The following is a 17263-nucleotide window of genomic DNA, read 5'->3' on the forward strand; positions in this document are numbered from 1 at the left end:
GTGCGCTGTAAACATGTATTTTACAGACCAGAGATTTGAAGAAGATCAAAATAATGCCATGGAACTATATAAGATACATAATAATGTGTTATAATTTGTAATGTCACTAAAACAAGGCTCAATATCTGGGTCACTTGTTAACTAACTCACTTATAGTCCAACTTATTCAAGGTCTGAACTTACCGGATCCCTGATCCCAGGCCACATGCTGTATTTATTTGTGAGAAAGACAAAGGGAGGAAAGGGATAGAACGCTCAAATCCTAATAACCGCTTGACCAATTGTACACTCTCACAAATGAACAATAAGTCCTTATTTAGTTCTGAAACAACTGCGATAAGTCTTTCCTGAACTACAGAGAAAATCAGAATGCCCACCTTTATGTAACTTCAAAGAGATCTATAGGACCCATCTTCTGGTTTGAATCCCCGAATATCTTTCACCTTGAATCTTGTGTAGGTGCTGGAAGTTTAACCACCACCTCAAACCACCCAAAGATCATTGACCCATTTGCCTTGACTTATGTGGAGCTTCTTCCTGACACACATAGTCCATTTAGCTCAGTCAGCGAGTGAAAGGAAGTAGGGAAGTAGAAAAGAAGCATTTATTATCACCTATTATATACCATGCCTTATACTAAGTTCTTTCACATACAATATTAACCTGGTTTTATAGTAAAGGAAACAAAATTGTAAGAAATTTACCCAAAGTCCCAATGTCACATAAATAGCAGTGATGGGGTTTAAAATCAGGTTTTCTAACTATAAATCTAGAATCCTTACTTCACCATACTTTACATCAAAGTACTGGTTTAAAAAAATATTTAAAAAAAAAAATCTCTAGAATTTCCCTTCAGTCCCTATGCAAAAAAACTTAGATGGGAATTTGTCTTCCAGCAGTTTTAAGGAAGCATCACCACCTGAATTAGTCATCTAGTGCTGGGGAAAAAAAAATCACAAACTCAAAAGTGATCAACTTAAAAAGTGGCTGAAAAAACACACATTTATTACCTCAGCTTCAGTATTCAAGGGTCTAGGCATGGCTGAGTTGGGTCTTCCTCTTGTTTTTTGAAAGCTAGCTAAAGACAGAGGGTCTCTTAATAAAACAGATATTACAATCTTATGTAACATAATCCAGTATGGATAATCAATTGTGAAAGTGCCATCATCCTTGTCATATTCTTTTTTTTTTTTTTTTAAGATTTTATTTATTTATTTGACAGAGAGAGACACAGCGAGAGAGGGAACACAAGCAGGGGAGTGGGAGAGGGAGAAGCAGGCTTCCTGCGGAGCAGGGAGCCCGATGCGGGGCTCGATCCCAGGACTCTGGGATCATGACCTGAGCCGAAGGCAGACGCTTAACGACTGAGCCACCCAGGCGCTCCCATCCTTGTCATATTCTATTGGTTAGGTATAAATTGCAGGGGTCACCCACATTCAAGGAGTAGGGATCATAAGAGAATGAACATGAGGAGGTAAGGATCATGGGGAACACCTTGGAGTAAGTCTGCCATACTCCCTGTTAATGAGTTCTTAGATCCAGTTTCCTCATTTATAAAATAGGGACATTAATTTATTAGTTCCTAGAGCTTTATTGACAAAGCTTCATAAACTGGGTTGCTTAAATAACGGAAATGGATTGTCTCACAGTTCTGGAGTCTGGAAATCCAAGATCAAGGTGCTGTCAGGGTTGTCTCCTTTTGAGGGTTACGAGGATCTGTTCCATGTATCTAACTTAGCTTCCGGTGGGTTGCTGGCAATCTTTGGAATTCCTTAGCTTCTAGGAACATCACCCCAATCACTACCTTCATCTTCAAATGGTATCTTCTCTGTGTTCCTGTCTGTCCAAATTTAACTTTTTTATTATGACACCAATTATATTGGGTGAAGACCCACCCTAATGACTTCATTTTAACTTGATTTTATCTCTAAATATGCTATCTCCAAATAAGTCACATTCTGAGGTACTGGACATTAGGACTTTCATAAATAAATTTTGCAGAGATACAATTCAACTCCTAACACTAACGGTACCTACCCACCATCAGGGTGGTTGGGAGGATTACAGATATGTTAGAGCTTAGTACCTGGCCTTTCACATGATGCCCTCTCAGTAAATGTGGGATTATAATTTAATTAATTAATACTGGCTGTCTTGTTTTGAGACAAGACTCCTCATTTTCCAAAGATTAGAAAAGTAATAAAATCATGTGTATTTGCCTTTACCACCTTCCAAAATTTAGTTTGTATCTGTTAACTTAAAGACAACTTCCCTGGGCGCCTGGGTGGCTCAGTTGGTTAAGCAACTGCCTTCGGCTCAGGTCATGATCCTGGAGTCCCGGGATTGAGTCCCGCATCGGGCTCCCTGCTCGGCGGGGAGTCTGCTTCTCCTTCTGACCATCCCCCCTCTCATGTGCTCTCTCTCTCTCATTCTCTCTCTCAAATAAATAAATAAAATCTTTAAAAAAAAAAAAAAAGACAATTTCCCTGAGAATTATAGCCTTTTTGAACACATTTTCTTCTTAATGGCTAAGCACATCTTTTAACAAAGTCTGTCAATTCATTTATTTCAGACTCATTAAAGGATATTTATTGCCTATTATATATCAGACTATCATTCACTTACTTAAACAATTTACATTTAAAAGTGAAGATGGGGCACCTGGGTGGCTCAATTGATTAAGCATTTGCCTTTAGCTCAGGTCATGATCCCAGGGTCTTGGGCTTGAGCCCTACATCAGGTTCCCTGCTCAGCAGGGAGTCTTCTTCTCCCTCTCCCTCTGCTCCTCCCCCTGCCTCTGCTCTTGTGTGCGCTTGCACTCTCTCTCTCTCAAATAAATAAAATTGTTTTAAAAAAATAAAAATAAAAGTGAAGAAACATAACAGTTATTTGACTGGCCTAAGTTCACAAACTAAGATCAAATAATGAATATAACAGCATGCACTTTAGGATCAAATGCTGAACTGGGAGACAAAGCTCCCTAGCTGGGAATAAGTTGAAAAAAACCACCAACAAGCAACCTCCCAATAAGGCTGGCTGAGAAGTGCTCTTCCCACAACTACATCCTCACCCTCTCAGATATAACATGAAGATCCAGAAGGGAAAAGAGCTTTGTCTTTTGAAAGAATGCAATGTTCCTAAAGATGGGAGGAAAGGTGGGATATCTTCTGTTCCCAAAGCCAAGAAGATCCTTATGAATAAGGAGGAAAGATGAATTGTTTTAATCTGCTCAGGCCTCAAAAATAAAATACCAGAGAGTGGGTGGCTCAAACAACAGAAATTTATTGTCTCACAGTTCTGGAGGCGAGAAGTTCAAGATCAGAGTTGGAGCATGGTTGGGTATAGATGCGGACTCTGTTCCCGGCTTGCTGATGGCAGACAGCCACTTGGCAATTAACATGCCTCTGTAATACGAATTAGTGACAAGCACACACAAATGGCCTTACGTGTCAGCAAGCATCGAAATTACATGGACGGGTTTCTTAATCCACAGATCTCTGGTCCCCACTCCCGCATTTCTGATTTGGTAGGTTTGAGGTAAGGCCTGAGAATTTGCCTTTTTAACAGCTTCATAGGCAATGCTGCTGGGGTTAGTGGTCCTAGGGCCAATATCTGAGAACCACCAGCATATTCCAAACCCAGTGCACAGTACATTCTCCTATAAAATGATGACTCTCCTGTCATGTTGGTTTATTAATATCCACAAAAGTTAAGATTTAATCAATTATATTTTATACTCCATAAAATCAATGTCTCTTATAGTTTTTTTCTATTCCCTTACACTGTAGGTGTTTAAAAATACATGTAGGTTTATTGACACTTACAGCACAGGATTTAAGGGTAATAACCACAAAGTTCTGGCATGCATTTCATGCCACTTGCTGTTAAGACTGTATCTTTTCTATTATAGCATGCCCCAATTTCACAAGGGAAAGGTAACAATCAGAATGTTAGTAAATACCTTCACATATTCCGTATGAGGCGATTTGGCTTAATTATTTCTAGACTAACAGGCAATAGCTCTTTGTTTAAAAAAATATGCCAATGAAATGGATCATTAGACATCTATTTTCATTTATAGGATTAAAATGCATTCTAGATTGTGCGAGGTGTTTTCCTGATATCCATATTCAATTTTCTTTCTCTTAGAGAGAAAACCTTACTTTAGCTTTACTGAATTGGTTGTCATTAAGTATTTTTCTCTTTAAATATTGCTGGTAAATCCTGAACTTAAAGGAAAGGCTATCAGAACTTTAGCTACAGCACTCGTGCCAACAGAGCTCTGTTATCAAGTGTGTTAATTATTTATTCACACCTGGTTCACCACTGATTAACAAAACCTATTAAGGCCTTCCCTTGAAGACCTTGCTGTTGACATGTATTTGCAGCTGTTGTTGATTTTTTTCCAAATTAGCACATTATGTGTTTGGAAAACAGACAAAAAACAGCTGCAGTGTCTGAATGCATTTATTATGTACTCTTCTGAAAATGCTATTTAGGTTTACTAGTAAATGATGAAGTCAGAGTGAAATGCACTGTTAACTCTGCACTTGTAGTACTTATGGGCCTAGTGGAAACGCAATGCTAAGAGAGGCACATTAAAACTTCAGCCTTCACTTTGGAAATGAATTCTACAAATTTCAGAAGCTGAGTGGTCAATAATAACATAAGAATGAATGCCAGTCTAGCAGTTTCCCTTTCGGGTCAGCAAGGTCTGGAAAAGAGGTAAAATTAATTAAAAACACGGATGGGTTTACATAGACTTAAATGTTTATTAAAATAGTATTACCTTGATTTCATAGTATGCCATGCTGAATGCTTTATTGGTTTTATGGTCCATCATGTAGCCATCTAGCTCCAGGTTGTAGTAATAAAACTTTATTTTTAAAGACTGGGTTAATAACTGAAAAGTGTATTTTTTAAAATATTTAAGATCTTAGTCGATGCTGCAATAAGGCAGTACCAAGCAACGTATCTTCCCAGAGTAAACTTCCTGGCATTTAGCAAGGTTTAGAAACCAAATAATTACATTTCTAATGTGTTAGTAGCCATCTAGATATAGGACAACTGTTGGAAAGCCAAGGCCTTCTCTATCCTCAAATATTATGCAGATTCATCCCTCTCTTACAAAAAGTAAATAGAACAATGAGAAAATTGGTCTGAGTCTTGAATTAAATTTCCAATGACATCCTCCCGCTCTTGTACCCTATACTTCAAACTCAGAGAAAACTGATTCCTTTTACTGATATTTTCCCTATCATAACTCCTATTTTCCAGTAGAGAAGCTACTGCCCAGAAAGCTGCTTATAATAGGTGGAAATTCAGTTATCACTGACAACACAACTTTCCTCCAGTCCCTAATTCCATGAAGTCGTAAAAGCTTTTTCAAATTTTAAAACTAAAAATATACACATTCATCTTTATCAGAGACAGGTGTTGTCTAATTAGCATTCTCTGTTTACTTCATTGTTCTTGTCACAGATATGCTTACTAGATCAGACACACACATCGAAGTTATTAACTATACTGAAAAATGCTAAATTTTGTTTTAAGATACCCGTGATAAGTATTATAAGGCCACAGTCCTTTTCTCACACTGTCCCCATAACCTGAAGTAAACGCAGCATGGTTTTGAACATACATGACATTTGGCTGTATCAACCAAGTCATTGAATGCAAGCAGGATAAACAGATGCCGACGATCTTAAGCCAAAGAGAAATTGATTAGTAGTTCAGAGTCACTGGGAAACTGGAAAACTAGACTTAGACCACACCACCACCACCACCCTACCACCACAAAGGAATTTACTTCACCTTTGTCTAATTTGAGCATATGAAAAATTCTAGGTAAGAACATTTGATAGGGTCACTTGCCAGTGAACTTCACGCCATTTGGCGTGGAGATAATCTGCGCTTCGGGAAGTCAGATGTTTCTTATGTATTTGTAGGCAAAAGAATGACAAATACACTCATCAGTTTTCAAGACCCAGCTTAAGTCTCAACTCCTAAATAAAATCTTTCCTAAATGCTTCAACTTTACCATATTTTTCCTCTTACAACTAATCTCAGGTTCTTTGAGTCAGTATCATTCAGTTTATCATTGATATGTATTAAGTCTATCTTATAATTTTTTTTTTTTACATTTTAAGGTTTGCTTTTCAACATCATTAATTCCTTGAGGACAGAGCATGTTTTAATTTTTTTTAATATACAATCACAACATACTTCACACCCCAAACAGAGATGATTGATGTAGGTGGATTGATGACTGGATCAAAGTTGGGCCCAAATGAACATCACCAACCGTGACATCAAAGAGACAATATCCAAAGAAAATTGTTTTAAAATGATACTGTTAAAGCAAAATACTTAAGGAAAATTTCCTAATATAGTCCTTTACAATATTACTATTATGTAAATGACTTGTGAGGCACTAAGTATACAATTAATTAATATATATTCTATTCCCATATTCTTTAATAAATTCTCCAAAATTGTTAGGCAGATTCTGAAATGGTTCCCAGTGACACCTCCCTCCTGGTATTTACACTCTTATGTAATTCTCTTCTCTTGGCTTGGTTCTAGTGAATAGAATATGACAAAAGAAGTGGAATGTCATCTCAGAAATCAAATTAAGAAAGACTGTGGCTTCTGTCCTGTTCTCTCTCTCTCTCTCTCTCTCTGTGTGTGTGTGTGTGTGTGTCTTTTACTCTTGTTCTTCTCACTTGCTTGCTCTCATGAAGCAAGCTGCCATATTTTGAGCTACCCTATAAAGAAACCAAGTGACAAGGAACCTAAGGGCAGCCTATCACCAACAGACAGCAAAGAATTGAGACCATCATCCAACAGTTCAGTGTCTGAATCCTATCATCTACCATCTGTAAATTAATGTGGAAGTATATATTTTCTTAGCTGAGCCTTGTGATGACTACTGCCCAGCCAACTCCTTGCTTACAGTCTGTGAGATACTTTGAGGCACAGAACCCAGGTTCTCCTGATCAAAAGAGCCAAAGAAACTGTGATATGATAAATGTCATTTTAAGCCTCTAAGCTTCTGGTGATTTGTTACATAGCAATAGATAATTAGTGGATGCAAATAACAACATTTGATCCATTTGTAATATTTTATAGCTTTATCAAGGTATAATTGGATATAGTAAACTGCATATATAAAGTATTCTATTTGACAAATTTTTATATGTATATATCTCTAAAATCTTCACCCAAATCAAAATAACTGAACATAATAATCACCTGCAAAAGTTTCTTTGTGTACTTTAGTAATCCCTATATCCTGTCCTGCCATTCTTCTGTCTGTCCACAGGCAACCATTGATTGCTTTCTGTTACTATAGATTAGTTTTCATTTTTTAGAATTTTATATAAATGGAATCACACAGTATGTATTATTTTTTATCTTGCTTCTTCACTCAGTATAATTAGAGATTCAAATTATTGTCTGCATTAAGATATCATTACTTTGTATTGCTTAGTAGTATTACATTGTATAGATACAGCATAATTTATTTCTCTGTTCAAGAGCTGGTGGGCACTGGGGTTGTTGCCAGTGTTCAGATACTGCAAATAAATCTGCTAAAACATTTACACAATTGCTTGTACAGATATATGTCTTCATTTCCCTTGAATAAAAACCTAGGAATGTTCCTAGAAACATATAACCTACCAAAACAAAAGCAGAAAGAAATAGCAAATTTGAACAGAATCAATTATCAGCAATGAAACTGAATCAGTAACTAAAAACCTCTAAAAAGCAAAAGTATAGAACCGGAAGCTTTGGCAGGTGAATTTTACCAAGCATTTAAAGAAGAGTTAATAGTGATTTTTCTCAAACCAAAAAAAAAAAAAAAAAAAAAAAAACAAGAGAAAAACTTCTAAATTAATTTTTGAGGCCAGTATCACTCTGATACCAAAACTAGATAAAAGCACTGCAAAAAAGAGAACTACAGTACAATATCTCTGATGAACATAGATGCAAAAATCCTCAACAAAATATAAGCAAACTGAATCCAACAGTACATTAAAAAAATCATTCACCAAGATCAAGTGGGATTTATTCCCAGGATACATTACATCAATAAGTGAAAGGATAAACATCATATGATCATCAACAGATGCAGAAAAAAAAGCATTTGACAAAGTACAACATCCATTCATGATAAAAACCCTCAACAAAGTAAGTCTGGAGGGAACAAACCTCAACATAATAAAGGCCATATATGAAATACCCACAGCTAACATCATCCTTAATGAGGAAAAACTGAGAGGTTTTCCCATAAGGTCAGGAAAAAGACAAGGATGTACACTCTCTCCACTTTTATTCAACATATTATTGGAAGTCCTAGCCATAGCAATTAGACAACAAAAGGAAATAAAAGGCATCCAAATTGGTAAGGAAGAAATGAAACTCACTATTTGTAGAAGACATGATACTATATATAGAAAACCATAAAAACTCCATCAAAAATTCCTAGAACTGATAAAGTCATAGTATACAAAATCAATGTACAGAAATCTGTTGCATTCCTACACACTAATAATGAAGCAGCAGAATGTGAAATTAAGAAAACAATCCCATTTACAATTGCAGCAAAAACAGTAAAATATCTAGGAATAAACTTAACCAAAGAGGTGAAAGACCTGTACTCTAAAAACTATAAAACACTGATGAAAGAAATTCAAGATGACACAAAGAAATGGAAAGACATACCAAGCTCATGGGTTGGAAGAACAAATATTGTTAAAATGTCCATACTACCCAAAGCAATCTACAGATTTAATTCAATCCCTATCAATTTACCCACAGTATTTTTCACAGAACTAGAACAAAAAATCCTAAAATTTGTATGGAACCACAAAAGGCCATGATTAGCCAAAGCCATCTTGAAAAAGAAAGATAGCTGGAAGTATCACAATTCTGGACTTTGAATTATATTACAAAGTGATAGTAATTAAAACAGTATAAAATAGACACATAGTCTAAAACAGTGAAAATAGACACATAGATCAATGGAATAGAACAGGAAACCGAGAAATAAACCCACAATTATATGGTAGTCTCCTACAAAGGAGGAAAGAATGAATATACAGTGGGAAAAAGGCAGTCTCTTCAACAAATGGTGTTGGAAAAACTGGACGGCTACATGCAAAAGAGTGAAACTGGACCACTTTCTTTCACCATACACAAAAAGAATTAAAAATCTAAATGTGAGATCTGAAACCATAAAAATCCTAGAAGAGAACACAGGCAGTAACATTTCTCTGACATTGGCTGTAGCAATATTTTTCTAGATATGTCCCCTGAGGCAAAAGAATTAAAAGCAAAAATAAATTATTGGGACTACATCAAAATAAAAAGCTTCTGCACAGTGAAGGAAACAACCAACAAATCTAAAAGGCAACCAAAGGAATGCGAGAAGATATTTGCAAATGACATATCCAATAAGGGGTTCATATCCAAAATATATAAAGAATTGATACAACTCAATACCCAAAAGACAAATAATCTAATTTAAAAATCATGGGCAGAAGACATGAACAGACATTTCTCCAAAGAAGACATCCAGATGGCCAACAGACCCATGAAAAGATGCTCAAAATCCCTCATATCAGGGAAATGCAAATTAAAACCACAATGAGCTATCACCCATATCTGTCAAAATGGCTAAAATAAAAAAAAATATAAAAAAATAAGGAACAGATGTTGGAGAGAATGTGGAGAAAAAGAAAAATGAACCCTTTTTCACTGTTAATAGGAATGCAAACTGTTGCAGTCACTGTGGAAAACAGTATGGAGTATCCTCAAAAAATTAAAAATAGAACCATCCTACAATCCAGTATTTGCACTACTGGGCATTCACCCAAAGAATACAAAAACACTAATTCGAAGGGATACGTGCATCCCTATGTTTATTGCAGCATTATTTACAATAGCCAAATTATGCAAATAACCCAAGTGTCCACTGATAAATGAATGGATAAAGAAGAAGTGGTATATATATACAATGGAATATTATTCTGTTATAAAAAAGAATGAAATCTTGCCATTTGTAACAATATGGATAGAGCTAAAGCATATAATGCTATGCAAAATGAGTTAGTCAGAGAAAGACAAATACTATCCAATCTCACTTATATGTGGGATTTAAGAGACAAAACAAATGAGCAAAGAAAATAAAAGAGAGAGAGAGACAAACCAAGAAACAGACTCTTAACTAGGATGAATAGTTCTCTGGGAGGTGAGTGGAGAGATGGGTGAAATAGGGGTTGGGGATTTCATCATAAGTATGATAAAAAATAAAATGTTAAAAAAGAAATGCTTAATAAAAAATATTTACCTCATTTAAAAAAAAACTAGGAGTGGAATAGGTGATTTATATTGGTAGGTTTAAGTTTTTAAAGAAACTAACATATTTATTTCCATAGTAATTTTACAATTTTATATTCCAAATATCAGTGTGTGAGAGTTTGTTTTTCCATATTCTCATCAATACTTTGTATAATCTGTGTAATATTGTTAAAAATATAAATTCTGATGTAAATATTTACCTATATTTAATCCAGAGAATTGGTCTAGATTTTATACATGACAATGTAGATCCACTAGGTCATAAAAAACTACAGTTCTGATTTCCAAGATAAATTTTCCTTGAGTGAAATTTCTACTCAGAAAAGGTAAATAAGAGAAAAAGGGTGCTTATTTTGAGGGACTCAGGCTAGAAACATACTAATCAAACTTAAAAACACATGTCCATCTTTGTCCTCCATCTCCCTTGCTGGGGGTGAAATTGGTAAGATAGTATTACTCCCACTTCTGCCTGGCTTCTTGCAGTTCACAATAACTAAAGAAAGTTGACAGCTCCCACTTCCAAAAGGGCAATTATAGCTGAGTGATGGTTTCTTTCAATGACTGGTAGGGACTTGTGGGCATAAGGGATGAGAGAAGGAGCTCAAGATTTTTTTTTTTTTTTTGACTCTCATAAAGTAGACTGTGAACTGAAAAATTTAGGAAATCCTAGCCAAAAATACAAAGCAAATATCAGCTAAATTTTCCAGTTTTATTGAGATAGAATTGACATATAACATTGTATTAGTTTAAAGTGTACAACATAATAATTACATATATATTTATATTACAAAATGATTACCATCATAAATTTAGTTAACTCCCATCATCTCATAGTTGCCATTTTTTTCTCATGTTTTAATATCTCTTCATTTTGTTGACCATTTTTTTTGCTGTTTAGAAGCCTTTTAGTTTACTTTGTTTAATTTTGTTTTTGTTGCTTGTGCTGCTGGTGTCACATTAAAAAACTCATTGCCAAGACCAATATGAAGGAGATTTTTCCCTATTTTTTTGGGAGGGGGGAGGCATTATGTTTTCAGTTCTAACATTTGAGTCTTCAATCCATTTGGAGTTAATTTTTGTGAGTAGTGTGACATAGGGGTCGAGTTTCATTATTTTACACGTGAATGTCCAATTTTCCCAATACCATTTATTAAAGAGATTGTATTGAATATTCTTGGCACCCTTGTCAAATATTAGTTGACTATGTATGGATAGATTTATTTCTGGGCTTTTAATTCTGTTCCATTAATCTGTGTGTCTGTTTTTATGCCAGTGCCATACTATTTTGATTACTATAGCTTTGTAACATAGTTTGTAATCAAGAAGTATAATGCCTCCAGCTTTGTTTTTGTTCAAAATTGCTTTGGCTATTCGGGGACACTTGTGGTTCCAAAAAAAAAGCCATTGGAATCTTTTTTTTTTTTTTTTTTTTTAGGGATTCCATTGAATCTATAAATGGGTTTGGGTGGTATGGATAGTTTAGCAATATTAATTCCTCCAATTCATGAACATGGGATATCTTTCCACTTACTTATATTTTCTACACTTTCTTTTGTCCATGTCTTGTCGTTTTCACTGTATAGATCTTTCATGTCTTTGGATACGTTTATTCATAGGTATTTTTGTTAATGCTAGTGCAAATAGGATTTTCTTTTTCAGATGATTCATTGTTAGTATATAGAAACACAACTGAATTTTTTTTTTAAGATTCTATTTATTTATTTGAGAGAGAGACTGAGATAGAGAGAGCATGAGAGGGGGGAGGGTCAGAGGGAGAAGCAGACCCCCTGCTGAGCAGGGAGCCTGATGCGGGACTCAATCCCGGGACTCCAGGATCATGACCTGAGCCGAAGGCAGTCGCTTAACCAACTGAGCCACCCAGGCGCCCAAAACACTACTGAATTTTTTATGTTGATTTTATATTCTGCAACTTTTGTAAATGTGTTGATTAGATATAATAGGTTTTTGGTGAAATCTTTAGGATTTTCTATATATAAAAGCATGTCATCTGCAGAAATAATTTTAGTTCTCCCTTTCCAAATTGTATGCCTTTTCTTTCTTTTTCTTGCCTGATTACTAAAGCTAGAAGTTCAGTACTATGTTGAATAGGATTGGGAGAGTAGGTACCCAGTCTTGTTCCTGATCTTAGAGAAAAAGCTTTCAACATTTTACTATTGTGTATTGGATTAACTATGGACTTGTCATAGATGGCCTTTGTTATGTTGAGGCACATTCAATCTATATCCAAGTTTTGAAAGTTTTTATCATAAATGAATATTGAGTTTTGTCAAATGCTTTTTCTGCATCTATTTGGTTGATCACATAATTTTAATCTTTTATTCTATTAATGTGATATATCACCTACATTGACTTAGAGATGCTGAACTATCCTGGTGTTCCAGAGATGACTTTCACTTGATTATAGTGTTTGAGGACCCAATAAATAAAATTATAAAGGTAGAGATATCACCCCTGATACCACATAAATACAAAGTATTGTAAGAAACTACTATGAAAAACTAATGGCAACATATTAGAAAACTGAGAAAAAAAATAGGTAAGTTTCTATTAACATACCATATCCCAAAACTGAATCAAGAAGAAATAGAAAAGCTGAACAGACCAATAACAAGTAAGGAGATTGAATCAATAAACATCTCCCAACTAAGAAAAGGCCAGGATCAAATTGTTTCACTAGTGAATTTTACTAAATATTTAAGAAGAATAAATGTCAATCCTTCTCAAACTCTTCCAAAAAAATTGAAGAGGAGAGCATACTCCCTAACTCATTTTATGAGGCCAGAATCACCTGACAACAAAGCCAGTTAAGGACACCACAAGAAAAGAAAAATACAGGCCAATATTTCCTGAAGAATATAAATGTAAAAATTCTCAACAAAATACTAATAAATCAAATTCAACACCATATTAAAATGATCATACACCATGATTAGCTAATTTCTGTTCTGTATGCAACTCTTGGTTTCTGCATTATTAGTTCTTATACTAATACTAGATTTGTTTCTTCTGTGATTCATTTCATTGTAGTAGATGTGAACTAGAATATCTTCTAAATTCATGTGTGTTTGACTATTAAGTATTAAGAAAGTATTAAGTACTAAGAAAACTATTAATAGTTTTCTTCTAAATTCTATATACATATAGTATTCTAGCCTGAGTTCCTAAAGAACACAAGATAAAATAAGTGAATATAGAAATTAGTTAAACAGGAAAGGATATGAAGGATTGTACTGGCTTCTTGATGAGCATTAAAGCAACACAGCAAGTCAGTGGCAGATGTATCTGGTCAGCTAAGTGATACACATTGAGATATGCTAAATGCAGAGACCATGTCTCAAAGCAGTCTTTAAGAAAGATAAAGTAGAAGGATACATCTACCTAGCTCCCTTCTGCTGCCTATTTCCATTAGTGAAATTTCTCCTGTCAATAGCTAACTCCATTGCATTTCTGGTTGCTTCTGGCTAAGGTGGCATTTTAAGCCTAGTTGAATGCTCTTGGTTGTATCATTTCATTCACATCTGGGAAAAGATAGAAAAACTCTGGGTATGGGACTGAACAAACAGTCTAGGTGGTGGAACCCCACGGACTGGAACAGAGTTGCTTACTCAGCAAGCCAGTGTCTAATGGTTCTAGAGGCAATGCCAGGGGAATCCAAAAATGCCCATAAAATATACTACAGAATTTTTGTAAATCAAGTTTATTTGAAAAATGCAATAAAGCAATGAATTTTTGGTAAGTATATGCATAAGCATCCCTTGTGGGTCTTGGTTAAATCCCACATAACTGAACTGGGTGGTGATTCTGACACTCATCAGGGGAAATCACAACTTTAAAAATACTCAAGGTGGTTTTACATGTAAGTCATTACCTCTTAAATGTTTGAAGAGAACAGATTTTTATCTCTATTTTTTAAAGAAAGGGAAACCTTTGCATAAGACGTTTCAATGTTTAAGTGATATTTTTAGTTCTTAAAAAAAGATAATTTAGATGAGTACTAAAATTCAATGAGCAGTATATGCTCAAGTCTAATTTTAACCAACACACACACACACACACACACACATAAAGTTACACTATGTTAAACAGATATGTGAAGTTATTATTCTCAATATACAATACACATTTGTTTAAACCAGGGCCATTTTAATTGTAACCTTCTCTAACCAACTGTAATTTAATTCAGTTTCAAAAAAATTAAATATCTGCCAACTTTTCAAGTATATCTTTTGTATATATAAGAAAAAGGATACTTGTGCATCATATTTTCCTAAAGTTTATTGAGGACTGACCTATTATTTTCTACTGATTCTTAAGGAAAAAATCAGAATGATTATTTTAATTCTAATTTATTGCTCTACATACCAACTAAGATTAGAACAACTGTGTTTTGATTTCTTCGTTAGTTTTAATTTTAGTTTGTAAGATGTGAACTGAATACTTATTTTAAAAGGCACATTTTCATTCTATTTTCAAATAAACAATATGTCACTGAATTTGATTGTATACGTATATGTATTAAGGCTGTCATTTAGACTTCAAGTCATCATCTCAAATCTCAACCCTTTTGTGAAAAAAAAAAAAAGTTTCCATCTAAAAATCATAAATCTACCCACAGCAAAACAATAAAGAGAAAAGGCACTTTGATTTTTTTAAGCAAAAAAATGTCAACTCTATATATAGGAAAACTTAATTGGTTGCAAATATTGAGTCAGATTCTCCAACATTCAGCAGAGTCTGATTGCAGATAATTTTAAGTCTATGTTAACTCTTTCATGTAGGATTTCATTCTTACATAAATTATTTGAAAAATAATGTCACATTTTTGGTTGTTGGAAAGTGTTAATCTTTGATCAATAAATGAGCCACTGTTTTCATGTTTCTAGTAACACCACAGGAGTTTTATTATTTGAGCTCCTTTGCAATGAAAAAAATATTTTTATGGATTTGCAGCATTTAATTCAGTATCATGAACCCTGTATATTTAAAAAATAGCAACTGATGAAAATGATGATGATAATGATAATAATGATGATGTGTTTGTGATTTTAGTAGCTCCTGTATGCACGTTTTTTGAGAAATTCTTAGCATATAATGTGTTGCTTTTTCTTTTAATAAGAGCCTTTTGCTATTTCCAAGATTCACATAGGCTTTAAATCATCTACATATCCAATTTTGCACTTATATTCCAAACTCCAGTTTCTAAATCTATATAGTAGAATTTTGCATTATTACCCTATTTTAAATTCTTATCTTTAAGATGTTATTGTAAAATAAGCATTTGACTATTTTGTATTACCAGTACATTGGATTTTTCTAAGCAATTGCGAACTATTCAGGTAATCTCCATTTGGCAAAAGAATCTGCTCTTTCTTGAAAGAGAAAAAAATGTACCCTTTACAACTGTCAAACACTATCCTATAAAACTTAATGACATCTTTTAAGATTTATTTATTTAATTTGGAAAGAGAGGGAGAGAGGGCAAGCGAGCAGGGGGAGGGGCAAAAAGAGAGGGGGAGAGAATCTTAAGCAGGCTCCCCACCAAATACAGAGCCAGACATGGGGCTTGATCTCAGGACCCTGAAATTATGACCTGAGCCAAAATCAAGAGTTAGACACTTAACCGACAAAGTCACCTAGGTGCCTCAGAATTTAATGACATTTTTATGAGATTTTTGTAACTCTATAATCTCCTAGTAAGAAAATCTCAGTTCCAAAGACAGAAGTTAGTAGCACAGACTGCCTCAAATACTGTCTGTGCCACATCCATATGTGATACATATATGAGACATTGAATGAGTTACTTATGCTCTGTTGCAGTTTCTTCGTGTAGAAAGCAGAAATAATAGGGTTATTTTAAGGATTAAATTGATGAATATGTAGAAAGCAGTTAGAAAAGTATCTAGCAAATGTCTGGTGCTAAGTGAAGGTTTATATCTTGCTTTACATTTTTTTCACCATCATTTTGTCTGATAGAGTTTTTCACATTGACTTACAGTATGATATTTTCTAGGAACATATGTCATGCTATTAAATAATATAGAAAGGGAAGAAGAATGTTATACTGTGTATCAGACACTATGTATAACCCAGCTCTGCCTTTAAAATTTAGTAGGTTGACATTGCAAATGAAAACTTTGACCAACATACTTTTCTTTTCTTTATTTAATACCATTCATCCACATATTTCTGAACATTAGATGAATGAATAAATCATTCTTCTTGAGTTGAAACATTGATTATACAATACTACCATGGACTCAACAAATATTTATTAAACACTAGTTACATGTCAACCATTGTGTTAGGCTACAGTGGTACATGGAAATTATCTTAATTATCTTAATTTCCCGAGGAAATCAGTGAGAACTTGCCCACCAGAAAAACATGAAGAAATCCCAGGAATTTAGCAAGGGAAAAAGAAAAGAGGATAGCTTGACCACCTCTCAGAGAAAGCAGAGGGACTCTGAGATAATGCAATAAAAGCAGAAGGCAGCTAATGAGAAGAAGTCTATGCAGACGAGAGAAAACTCTCGAGAGAGAGAGAAAGAAGACTTTTGAAATTCACCTATCAAAATACGCATGTAAGGAAAAAATTATGATACAAATTAGGAGTGACACTTCCTATGGGCACATTGTGCTGGGATGAATGCTTTCTCAGTAAAGGAATGGCTGAAGAGTCAAGAAAAGCCCCACAGAAGAATATGTACTAAAGGATATCTAGTAACAGGCAAATATCTCATTACCAATATTCGGTCAGTCAATAAAACTGATTTATTTTTCCCTCAAATTCTATCTTATATGCGTCCTCTCCTAATCTTTTCTATCCCCCTCCCTTGTCCCCCAATCACAAATCCATACTGCTAATGCTTACAATCAG

The 17263-nt window shown here is 34.5% G+C and overlaps 1 pseudogene; it reads left to right on the forward strand.

Annotated features, from left to right (window-relative positions):
- The first annotated feature begins 16704 nt into the window (after positions 1-16704).
- LOC123848981 (small EDRK-rich factor 1-like) lies at positions 16705-16944 on the forward strand (annotated as a pseudogene).
- The last annotated feature ends 319 nt before the right edge of the window (positions 16945-17263 follow it).

This window comes from Mirounga angustirostris, unplaced genomic scaffold (assembly GCF_029215605.1).
Source record: "Mirounga angustirostris isolate CCGP_5_RB_7025 unplaced genomic scaffold, mMirAng1.0.hap1 SCAF_2, whole genome shotgun sequence".
Classification (NCBI taxonomy): domain Eukaryota; kingdom Metazoa; phylum Chordata; class Mammalia; order Carnivora; family Phocidae; genus Mirounga; species Mirounga angustirostris.